Here is an 11,247-nt window from a genome sequence, read left to right as displayed (position 1 = left end):
TCCGCCGCCCGGCGCGCGCTGCCGCCTGGCGGAGGGGGCACAGATCCTTGGAGGAGGAAACTTCCATGTGCTCCTCCCTCAGGCCCACGGGGCCAGCGCCAGGTCCGAGGCGCTCTAGTTTCCCTCAGCGCTCTTTCAAATCTGGACAGATGCTTGGGGGAAGAGAGTTCAAGAATACCTTTAACCCAGAAGCCCTTAATTCTCCTTACAGCAGTGTTATTTGCGGCCCCGTTGAGAAAGTGGGGAACACTTAAGGCCTCTTTGCCTTCAGCATTGGCTGCAGGTCTCCTCCGGAGAAAACGAGAAGCCTCATTCATTGCCCTGTCATGTTAAGTTTAAAGTGTAGAAGTCAATGAGGTCTCTGTAGAAGAAAGTAGAAAGAAGAAAGACCAGACTGCCAGGAAGCATGTTTTTAGGCTGGACCCACCTTTCAGGATTAGAGGAACAGAGACTGAAGCATAGACTTGTTGAATGAGCGGTCAGAATGAGCGGTCAGAAAAGTATGATGCAAAGCACTGTGAGCATGTGACTTGGAAACCAAAGATGAGGAGTTTCGGATAGGCAGAGTAGGACATTTTAAGCATTTATGGCTTTACTGTGAGTGAAATGGGGAGACACTGGAAGTTCCTGTTACGTTTTAACAGGATCCCTCCTGAGAATAGGCCGAAGAGGGCAAGAGTAGAAATAGGAGGCTATGGGATTAACCAAGGCAACAAGTTCAAAGTCCCAGGAGGGGATAAGATTCTGTTTTCACATGTGACAGACTAAAACCCTACTAGACAATCACCCAGCAGAAAACATCTATAAAACTTGTACAAAATACTAAAAGCAACTACCTGAATATACTGGAATATGAACAGAAGCATACTGACTCTGGTAGGAAGGGCAAGTTCACTGGGAGAAGGGCAGATGAGGATCTATATATAAGAAAGTTCCCCTTTCCTTGGCATTCAACTTGAAGCTAAGTGCAGTCCAGGAGTCAGGCTCAGCAGCATCAGAGGTACATGCAGAAAACCTCTCAGTTTTGTTTTGCTTTGTCTGGTGAACCAGAAGAATGAAGTCAGGAAACTGAATGATGAAAAGACTAGAAAATCCTGGAAGGGAATAAGCCAGAGAGGGGGATCCTCTAATTCTGCTCACATCTCTGACAGATCCAGAACAACCAGAAACAGAATCAGCAGTTCGGTTCAACATAAAATGTCTGAACTGAGACCAGAGTTGCCCCCAAGAGACAAAATTTACAGTTCAAATCCATCCAAGAAAATTACCTACAAAGAAAATAACTTTCATCATAGAAAAATAATAGAATCCAGAACCTCTACATTCTGTCCTTCATAAAACCCAAGTTATGAGTAAAAATTATTGACATAGGAAACTTAAAATGGATCACATTATTTAGTTTGACTCTGGGATGAATCACATGTTGAAACTGATAGATAAGGATTTTAAAATTGCTCTCCTCAATAAAGTAAAACAAAACGTGTTTTCAGTAAATAAAAATCTCAGGAGGCAAAAATCTCATGAGAGAGAGAGAGAAAAAAGAACCAAATGGAAATTCTGAAAATCAAAATTTCACATATATAAAATTTCATTGGGTAGATTTAACAGCCAAATAGAAATTACAGAGGAAAAACTAAGGGAACTTGAAGGTAATCATCCAAGAAATCGTTCAAGATGAACAACAAACAAAAATCATTTTAAAAAATGTAACAGAGCCTCAGAGACCCGCTACATGACATCAAACAATCCAGCATACACGTAAATGGAATACCAGAAGGAGAAAAGAAAGAGAATGAGGCAGTACAACAATTGAAGAAATTAAAAACTTGCCCTAAATTTGATGAAAGAGAAATTTGCAAGTACAAAATGCTATGTGAATAACAAGTAAAATAAACATGGCGAAGTCCACACTGAAGTGAAACTGTTAAAAGCCACATGAAACGCTTGAGTGTATTAGAGAGAGATGGAGGGAGAGGAAGAGAAGGGAGGGAGGGAGAAAGAAAGAGTGAAAGAAGAAAAGAAAAAGATAAAAGAAAGCAGTGCCTTCCATACAGGAAAAAGAAGAGCATCTATTCCTGACATGAAGGAAAACCACACATCAGATTCATAAATTGCCCCAGATGTACTGCATTTAAACGAAGCCATTAACCTTTATTTCCACAAAGCAGCTGCTAAGCCCCAAAGAAGCAAATGACACTGAAATTAGTAGGTTCCCCGAAGCACTGAACAGAGACACTAATTCAAGTAATTAGAAGTAAATAAACCTCTGACTCCTAAAGATCCCAATCAGTTCCAATGATGGTATTTATAGAAGCATTAACAACACTTTGTTCTTAATAAGTGTAGAGGGGAAATTTCGTAAATCAGTAAGGAGATCCAGTGGAATTAGGTACTATTTGAACAAGCCTCAAACATCTTCAGGGGGAGATTTTCAGCTTAAGCTTAAGAAAAAAAAAGGGGGGGGGGGAGTTAAGGAATCCATAAGGATGCAGAAAGAACCACAGACAAAAAGCAATAGGCTAATGTTATCCTTTGGCAAAAAGAAGTTCCATACCTTAGAAAAAACATGACACTTAAGCATGAATATTAAATGCTTCTAACTTTTTTAGAGAGAATGAGAGAGAGAGTGCTCACAAACTGAGAAGAGGGGCAGAGAGAGAGAGAGAGAGAAGAGAGAATCTTAAGTAGACTCCACGCTGAGCACGAAGCCCAACACAGAGCTTGATTCCATGACCCCGGGATCGTGACCTGAGCAGAAATCAAGAGTTCGACAATCAACTGAGTCACCCAGATTCCCCTAAATGCTTCTAATTTTTAATGTCACTGTCCAGTACAAAGAGTTGAAAACTGAAAATGGATTGGCTTCTATATTAAACAATAAAAACATAAGTAATTCTTGGTGGTTGGGAATAACCAAGACAGAAAACAAAGAATTTGGGGAGACTTAAACTTAGTGTTTAAAGCACACAAGCAAAGAGACTATGGTGGCCATCTAGAGTGAAATTCACCAGAGAATTGGTTGGAGTTTCAGCTTCTCACAGACTGAAGAATACCTCCTTTTACAAATGCTTCAATAGCTCACTACATTAGAGAACCAAAATGGTTAGGAAAAAAGCTAGGTAAGTAACAACAAATAAAATTCTCTTTGAGTATTCTGGATGTAATCAAATTCAATGTAATCTGGCACTTGCTCTACTGATTTTCCATTTTGATATCTGAGCCAGACCATTTTTATTCTTACCAAAAAAAAAAAAAATCTGCAATGTCTGGACAGAGATATATTAATTCAGTTAGAGTCTCAAGGGAAAAAAAAGTGAACTTTGAATTGTGATGTGAATTTTTAGCACTTAAGAAAAAGCTTTTTATGCAGTATTACATAAGACAATGATCTCAAGCTGAAAAGTGGAGGCTAGCATTCTAGATCAGCTTTTAATACATTGGTTGTAAGAATGCTCATGTATATCTTGTCCTTTCTTTTGTACATGAAGCATACAATTTCCCATTCTCTGTATCTCAAGGAAAATAGGTGAGATGTTTATACTTTTAGTAAAATATTTAGATGTTATGCTATATTACCATGCAAGTGAATGAGCATACGTGAGGACCTCTATTATATACAAAAGCAACACTTTTTAGATTATGTTATTCAAGATCATTAGAGAAGGCCTAAATAAATGGACAGACATATTATGCTTCTGGAGAGAAAGAGTCAGTATTGCAAAGGTGTCAATTTTCCCCAAATTGATCTATCAATTCTAGCAACTCTAATCAGAACCCCAATGGAGATTTTCTTAATATCTGGTAAGCTGACTCTGAAATGTGGACATAAAAGGACCAATAATAACCAAGACCCTTCTGATGAACAAGCAGAGGGATGTTATCATAAAGGTCTGTAATTAAGAGTATATGCTACTGGTGCATGTATGTATGTTGTAGATAAACAAACCAATGGAACCAAGTATAGTGTCATACACATATGGACAGAAATGATGTTGTAGATGTGGGGAGGAATCAAAGCAATTTTATATACAAATATATAAACATATGTATATTTATAGAAAAGAAATTGGATTCCTAATTGCACTATAAATAAAATCAATTCCAGATAGATTAAAGACTTAAAGTGAAATGCAAATATGTAAAGATTTTATGACCCCCAAGACAGAAAAGGATTTCCTAAGCAAAACACAAAAAGTACCACCATTTTAAAAAAGTTTGATAAATTTCATTATATTTCAATTAAGAATTTCTGACACAAACATAGTGGGGGAAAGAAGCCATGGACTTGGAGAAGGCATCCGTAACACATAATTGAAAGAAAAGATTCAGATCCAGATCCAGATCCAGAAAATATACAGAACTTCTAAAAACCAAATAAGAAATGAAAGTAGGGTGTATAGGTGGCTCAGTTGGTTAAGCATCTGACTCTTAATTTCAGCTCAGGTCATGATCTCATGTTTTGTGAGATCAAACCCCACATCAGGCTTTGCACTGAAAGTGTGAGGTCAGCTTGGGATTCTCTCTCTCCTTCTCTCTCTGCCCCTCCCCCACTTGTACTCTCTCTGTCTCTCTTAAAGTAAAAAGAAAGAGACTCTTAAAATATGTTTAAAAAAAGAATTGAAACAAAACATTCTGTAGGAAAAAATAGGAATAAAGAGGAAAAAGAGACATAAGTGACTAGCAAACATGAACTGGTACTCAACTACATTGGTAGAGTGAGAGAAAATGTAAATTGAGACAAAAAGATATCATAAAATACCTGTGAGATTGATAACAAAAGCCAAGAGTTGGCTGAAAAGTAGAGCACAGGAAAGATGCATAAAACCTATGGTTGAGCAACCCTACTCTCTATATAGCCTAGACCAGTATTTTTCAAATGGAGGGCTAGACTTCTTAGATGTTATGAAATAAATTGAGTGGCCTGTAAAGTTTAAAACTTCAGTTTTTAAAACTGAATTATTTAAAATAGAATAGAAAGTATCAGTGTGCATTGGATGTGGTTAGAGTAACTAAGTATTGCTTTATGTACATTTTGTTTCAGTTATAATTTGTACTATAGCATGATATCAAGTGGATTTCTCACTGAAGGTTATGGTAAGAAAGAAAAAGAAAGAAGGAAGAAAGGAAAGAAAGAAAGAAAGAAAGAAAGAAAGAAAGAAAGAAAGAAAGAAAGAACGAACGAACTCTGTGGACCAGGAGACATGACCAAGAATATTTATGGAAGTATGGGTTGGAATAGAATAAACTACAACAATTCAAATATCTATCAATAGTAGACTGAATATGCTATTATCATATAATCCTATAACATTACTATGTGAAAATAATGAACTATAGCTTCAATCAACAACTTGAATGAATCTCAACAAAACCTAGTAGTCAAAAATATTAGTCACAGAATATACGTAAAACATTTTTTTACGTAAGATTCAAATACAGTTTGTACATGGATGCATACAGTCAAATATATTAGTCGCAGAATAATACATAAAATATGATTTGATTTACATTAAGTTCAAATACAGCTTGTATTTGTAATAGATGTTCACAGAAGTGTTATTCACAATAGCCAAAAGGAGAAACATCTCAAATGTCCCTTATTTGATGAATGTAGTTTATTCAAACAATGGAATATCATTCAGCCACAAAAAGGAATGAAGTACTGATATACATGTTACAACATGGACAGACCTTGAAAGCATTATGCTAAGGGATAGAAGACAGTGACAAATGACAACATTGTATAATTCCATTCATATGAAATGTCTAGAATAGGCGGATCTATAGGGACAGAATAGATGAGCTGTTCCTAGAGCTAGAGTGAGCTGTTCCTTGGTCTAGGAGTGGGGATTTATATGAGATTTCTTTTGGGGGTGATGAAAATGTTCTAAAATTGACTGTGGTGATGTTGCATCACTCTGCAAATACACTAAAAGCCTGCCTGCACTGCCTGCTTTAAGTTGGCAGATTGTATGATATGTGGGGAAAATATTCAAAGGTAGACAACACTAGTCAACGTTAGTCAGAGTTTTCCAGAGAAAGAGAACCAATAGGATGTGTGTGCATGTGCACGCACGCGTGCACACACACACATGCACACTCAGAAAGAGAGAGAGAGAGAGAGAGATTGAGGGACTGGATCATGCATTTGTGGGCGCTGGCAATTCCAAAATTTGCAGGGCAGGCTGCTGGCAGGCTTGAAAGGTAATCTGTTTTACTCAAAGTTTACCGATTGCATTGTTAATCAAATGAAAACAAAACAAAGCAGAACAAAAACCTCACAGCAACATCTAGATTGGTTTGGCTTAACTGCTGGGTACCTTAGCCTAGCCAAGTTGGCACATAAAATTATCCATCACTGGAAGTAAAGTTTTAAGTAAAATTAAGAGACTAATTAATAGAAAATTCAGGCTAGTGCTTGTCTCTGGGGAGTAGAGCAAAGTATTGCAACAGGAAGGGACACCCACAGTGTGTCAAAGTTGATGATTAATGTTCTGTTTCTCGAGGTGGGTGCTGGGTATATGGACTTTCAGTTTATTTGTAGTATTTTAATATATAATATATTAAATAATGTATATATTCCATGTTTATTAAATATATTAAGCTTTTTCCAAGAATTAAGAGTAAAAGTGATTTGTTGGTAATTTCTGTTTATAAAATACATAAACAGATGCATATATGCAGTCTTAAGTAAAACTGGGCTTTGGAAATGTGAGAAGGCATCACATGAAATTTACAGTGCAAAAAACATGTCATCTGTTTCTAGATATATATTCACATTTGCTACCAACAGGAGTGTCGAATTTCACCGGGAGGAGTGAGTACACACTCACAATGAAAACACCACATTGAAAATGCCATATTAGAATTATCCCAAAATGTTTAATGGTGGTTTTGATGGGGTAGTAGATTCATAGTAGTTTTTCTTTCTTTTTCCATTTTCAACATGTCTTTTATCCTGTAGTAAAATAGACTTCAATAAATCATTGTATTTCGAGCCATTGGCAGAGGACTAAATCCACCCTACACATTCATGTTAAAATATCTTCGACAACATACTTAGCTTGTTTTAAATGTCCCTTCTTTCTTTCCTTCCATCCCTCCTTCTATTCATGCCTTCTTCTCTCTCCCTTCCTCTCCCCCCCACTCACTCCCTTCATCCATGTTGTCACAAATGAAAGGATTTCCTTCTTTTTTTATGGCTGAAATATATATATTGTAGATAATGCTGCGATGAACATGTGGGTGCAGATATATCTTTCAGATAGTCATTTCATTTCCTTCACATCTAAAACCAGAAGTAGAATTGCTGGATCATATGGTAGTTCTATTTTAAATTTTCTGAGAAACCTCCATACTGTTTTCTTTCTATAGTGGCTGTCTCAATTTACATTCTCACCAACAGTGTACTAATTGTTCCCTTTTCTCCACATCATTGACCGCATTCGTTATCTATTATCTTTTCGATAATAGTCCTTCTAACACGTGTGAGGTGATATGCTATTGTGATTTTGATTTCCATTTCCCTGATGATTGGTGATGCTGAACATTTTTTCACGTACCTATAGGCCAGTTTTACATCTTTTTGGGCAAAAGTCTATTCAGGCCTTTTGCCCATTTAAAAAAATATGATTATTGGGGTACCTGGGTGACTCAGTGAGTTAAGTATCTGACTTTGGCCCAGGTCATGATCTGACAGTTCGGAAGTTCAAGCCCCATGTCGGACTCTGTGCTGGCAGCTCAGAGCCTGGAGCCTGCTTTAGATTCTGTGTCTCCTTCCCTCTCTTTCTAGCCTTCCCCTGCTCACACTTTGTCTCTTTGTCTCAAAACAATAAACATTAAAAAGCTTTTAAAAATAGGATTATTTGTGTGCTATTGAGTTGCATGAGTTTCCTATACATTTTGTATAATTAATGCCTTATCAGATACATGATTTGAAACCATTTTTCTCTATTCAATAAACCTACAGAAGCATTTTAGTTTGCTGTAGTCCCACTTGTTTATCTTTCCTTTTATTGCCTGTGCTTTGGTGTCATATTGAAAAAGCTCATTGCCAAGACCAATGTCAAGGAGCTTTTCCCTGTGCTTTCTTGTGGGAATTTACAGTGTGGGATCTTACATTTAAGTCTTTAACCCTGTTTCAAGTTAATTTTTCAAGTGGTGTAAGGGTCCAGTTTCAGTCTTTTGCATGCAAATATCTAGTTTTCCCAATATCATTTGTTGAAAAGGCTATCTTTTCCCCACTGAGCATTCATGGCTCCCTTGTCAAATACTCATTGAGCATATATGCATGGATTTATTTCTGGCCTATCAATTCTGTTGGTTTATGTGTTTGTTTTTATGCCAGTATCTTACTGTTTAAACTATTATAGCATTGTAATATAGCTTGGAATTAGGAAGTGTGATGTCTCTGGCTTTGTTCTTTCTCAAGATTACTTTGGTTATCCAGGGTCTTTTGTTGTTCCACTTGAATTTTAGGATTTTTTTTCTATTTCTCTAAACTTGTCCCTAAAATCTTGATAGGAATTGCATGGAATCTATAGATGGCTTTGAGTAGTATGGACAGTTTAACAATGTTAAAGTCTCCCAATCCATGAACATGGGATATATTTCCACTTGTTTTTGTCATCTCCAATTTCTTTCATCAATGTTTTCAGTATATAGATCTTTCACTTTTTTATTAAATTTATTCCTAAATATTTTAGTGTTGTTGATGCAACAGTCAATTGGGTTATATTTCATTTTTTAGGTAATTTGTTGTTATTGTATATAAAGGCAAGTTTATTTTTGTGTATTGATTTTGTATCTTGTAACTTTACTGAATTCATTTATTTGTTACCCCAATGGGTAATAGGGTCTTCAAAGTTTATGTAATCTATTGTGAAATCTACTTCTGCACCAAGCTTCGTCTGCAGACCAAATAAACTGTACTACATTTAACATGTATAAACTACAATTTTTTTGTATATGTTGTCATGATTAATAAAATACACATTCTGTTAATGTGTATTTTATGAAAATGGCATGGTCAGGGAAAATCCCATTTTCTTTGCCAGGCAATAAGTGATTAACACGTTCTTTTTGTAATCAGCAAGAACATTAAGAAAACTAAATACACCCTGCAATGCGAGGCTCCAGGAATGCCGGCAACCTCCCATCTATACCATCTGACCCCAGGGAAAGGACAATGAACATCTAAGTCCCTGTGGCCTATATGCAGAATGACAATGGCAGTTTCTGAAGAATGAAGGAGAGGGAAATGTTTGTAGGCCACTGGATATAAAAGTATAAATGTTAGAGAAGAGGTAAGAGCAGGAGACATAGTACATTGTGAAGGGGAACCCAGTGAAGAGGCTCAAACATAAGTACAAAGAGGTCCAAGAAATTGAGAACCGTAAAGAGGTCACTGAATCTTCCGTGCTGAGGTCAACCGTAGCTTTGCCAGAACAACCTCTGTAAGGAAGCAGGAAACCACATGGCACTCTGGTGGGAGAGGTGGGGGTGAAGAAGTGGAAATGCAAGTGTAGACCCCTCTTGCAAGAAGCTTGACCAAGAGAGGAGGGATTGCAAGAAGGAAACACAGCAGTAAAACAAAATACTTTTTTTCAAAGAGAGGAGAGGACTAAGTTTCTAGCTTGAGGGGGAGGAGCTGATGACAAAGGATATGCTGATGACAGTTGAAGATTTGGTAGAGAGTGAAGATACATGATGGAGCAAAGCAAAGTCATGGATGAGAAGGGAGAGGATGTGGCCAAAGACCATCAGGAATGGCGCCTGCAAGTAAGGAGGGTACTGGTAAGGATATTGGAGACTGTTGAAGGGGTTCTGTAAAGGAGGTGATATTTTTCTGAGGAAGTGAGGGGTTGGGAGAAGAGAGATGAAGACTTCTAAGAGTTGCAGAGAAGAAGGGACACACGTAAAAATCTGGGGGGACAGGGCTGAGGGGGAATTGGAGTTGGCGGTCATGAATGTGCAGTGGTACCAACCCATCCCGCACACGGATAGATCAAAGTCTCTACAATCCCACAAAGAAGAAATTCCAGATTTCACTACCAGCTTTCCTATGTTGTGTTCAAGAGTCAATACCCTTTGGCAGTGTACCCTAGCGACTTCATTCTGTGTACGAACTATGTTCTTCCTTCAGCCCTCTCCTCTTTCTTCTCTCTCTCGCTCTCGCTCTCTCCTCTACTCCATGTATGGATGGATTTTCCTTGTCTTTGTTACTCTTTGCTAGTTTGGGCCATTGAGGGAAAAGAAAACCATTTAAGGCAAAACTTCTTTTATGCCATCCTGTCCGAAAACTCAGGACCCTGGGAGGGAAAGAGAGAGGAGAGCGGCTTCACAACAGTGGCCCACCAGGGGATTCCCTTCAATTGCAAGCGTTCAATCTGGCTCTAAACTTCTCCAAGACTTCAACCTTGGTGTAATCCAGGGTCTACTCAGTCGAGGATGAACTTCAAAAGAAATTGAGAACTGAGTGTGTAGGGAAATGCCTTGGTGGAAGTTAAAAAATTGTTTACTGTAGTAATGGACAGCCGGGTGACTTTCCACTTTAGAACTCTACCCGTCTAGTCAATAGGTGCATTATGCAAAACTGGGTACATTGCATCACTGTGAAGGACTTTAGACTGCGGTTTGCAAAAGCAGAATAAATTTTCTCGGAGTCGCACCGTTATGTACACACACACACACACACACACACACACACACACACATGCCCGTTGGCAGCGACGGCCACACCTCACAGCTCTGGGAGAACACAGACCTCAGCCGTACAAGCTGAGCCGGGACCAGAAGAACTTTCTGCGGGACCGGGGACGCACAGACCCCCGCCCCCCGAAACCCNCGGCGGGCCCTGTCGCCTCCGCCTGCGTCGGGCTGTCCGCGCCAGTGCATCCTCCTGGGGCTCATTCCTCGCCGCTGATGCAGACCGCGCCGGACACCCCGGGGTACGGTGTCCCCGGGACCGAGCTGCCCCGGGGAGGGCAGACGGCCACGTTATGTTGCCCCAGGCGAGAGCCCTGCGCCTGGAACGGTGTTTGTTGCGGGGAGGGCCGGGGCATCGGTGCGCGCACCAACTTTTAGAACTCGGTCTAGTCCCGCACCTTTTAGAGACGCAGGTACTGGAGGGCGAGAAGTTGGGGGTCCGGGGAGCCGCCGAAAGCCCTGTGGAGGAGGAGCTGGACACCCGTCGGGGGAGACAGGCAGCTAGGTACGTGGCCAGGGGGACTCTGAAGAAGACAGAGC

The sequence above is a fragment of the Crocuta crocuta genome, unplaced genomic scaffold (assembly GCF_008692635.1).
Source record: "Crocuta crocuta isolate KB4526 unplaced genomic scaffold, BGI_CrCroc_1.0 scaffold3, whole genome shotgun sequence".
NCBI classification, from domain to species: Eukaryota; Metazoa; Chordata; class Mammalia; order Carnivora; family Hyaenidae; genus Crocuta; species Crocuta crocuta.
The sequence above is the reverse complement of the archived record's forward strand: the minus strand, read 5'-3'. Positions refer to the sequence as shown.